Below are 1,543 nucleotides of genomic sequence, written 5' to 3'. Positions count from 1 at the left end.
CATTTCTACCTTTTCTTTGTTCTTTCCTGACTAATTCTTTGTGTTTTCTCTTACAGATGAGCTTCCTAAGGATTTTTTGGTATTGCTACTTGATTGTAAACAGTCACCTGGAAATACTGATGATAACATATTACCTTATTTGAACAAGTTTTCCTTTATTGAGTACCAAACCGTGTAATGGTAACTTGGATGTTAATAAAAGGGAAATGAGTTTGAACTGAAAATAGGTATTGTTCCATGTGTTTGAATTGAGAAGCAGAAAATAAAACACCATAGGGCCCATCGGTTTCATGGTTTTGTTGCCTTGTGTGCTGAGAGAACTGCTTTAATTCTCTGGAAATCATCTGACATGAAAGTCAGGTACAAACACGTTTGGGTGCTCTGGCTGGTAATTAGCTGAAGGGTAAAAGTGATTTATGTAGTATTTTCTTGTTGTCAGTGCCAGCATGTATCCTAGACTTAGAGGACTGGTTGTCTGTGGGATAGATCAAATTATGTACCTTTCCCAAGCAGGTGAAATAAAGTTTCAACGTGGTTATTGAGATAGTCTCAAGATGTGCTGTGTGGTAGCCAGCCCCTCTTAAACTGTGTGCCTCTATTAGTGCCGCTTCCCTTCCCTACCTTGTCTTCCCTAGCAGTGCAGTATTAGCCCTGGACAGCAAAGCGTTTGCTGTGGCAGATTTGGAGGCATTCTGAGTGAAGGGCTGAGTAAATGGCTTTACTTCTTGAGGCAATTAATAAAACACACATCCTGTTTATCTTTAGAATCCCCATAATGCTGGAAATCAGCTACTGGATAAAGAGGTTCTAGGTCTGAGTAACTTCTGGTATAGCCAGTTTTGACTGTAGGGTCAGAGGAATAGGATTAATGTTAGATTGAAATTTAGATGTCTTCTCTCATAAAATCATGTCACGAATTGTTAGTAAAATCAATTTCAGGAAGATTTTACTGCTAACGACCTTTCATAAAACACTGATCGGCTACCCAAAAAGCCTCCTGCACCCTTTTTTTAAGAAGTAGAAATGTTAAACAGCCACGTACGCGTGTTTAATGTATAGTTGGTAGGCCATAGTTCTTAGGTTTCATCCTTCTGTGGACCACCGCTTTTCCCCTTATCCCATGGGTTATAGCCCCGCAGCCACCACTGCTCTCCTGTTTTTCCTCCAGATCTCTTTATGTTGTCACCATTCCCCTCCCTCCCTGGGTTGAACACCAACGTCATCTTGCCCTCACAAATCCTAGAGGCTGTAGAGAGAGAGATGTTAAACAGATGTTAGTACACGTTATATATAAATACATCATGGCAGATTTTTAAAGTCCTTTGAACATACGTAGGTACTCTGAGAGAATAGAAGGCTTCTGGGGCAATGACGTTTAAGTTGAAGCTTAGAGGATTGAGGGGTGGCGTGTTAGATGTGGGGCTTTATTTAAAAGTTAATTTATTGTATGACATATCTGGCCTTTGCACCACTGGGGTGGGGAGGAGGGATTTTATTGATAGCTCTTACATTATGTACATACATAATCACGTTTAAATCTGAT

Source organism: Trichechus manatus, unplaced genomic scaffold (genome assembly GCF_000243295.1).
Source record: "Trichechus manatus latirostris isolate Lorelei unplaced genomic scaffold, TriManLat1.0 scaffold00030, whole genome shotgun sequence".
Lineage (NCBI taxonomy): Eukaryota > Metazoa > Chordata > Mammalia > Sirenia > Trichechidae > Trichechus > Trichechus manatus.
The sequence above is the reverse complement of the archived record's forward strand: the minus strand, read 5'-3'. Positions refer to the sequence as shown.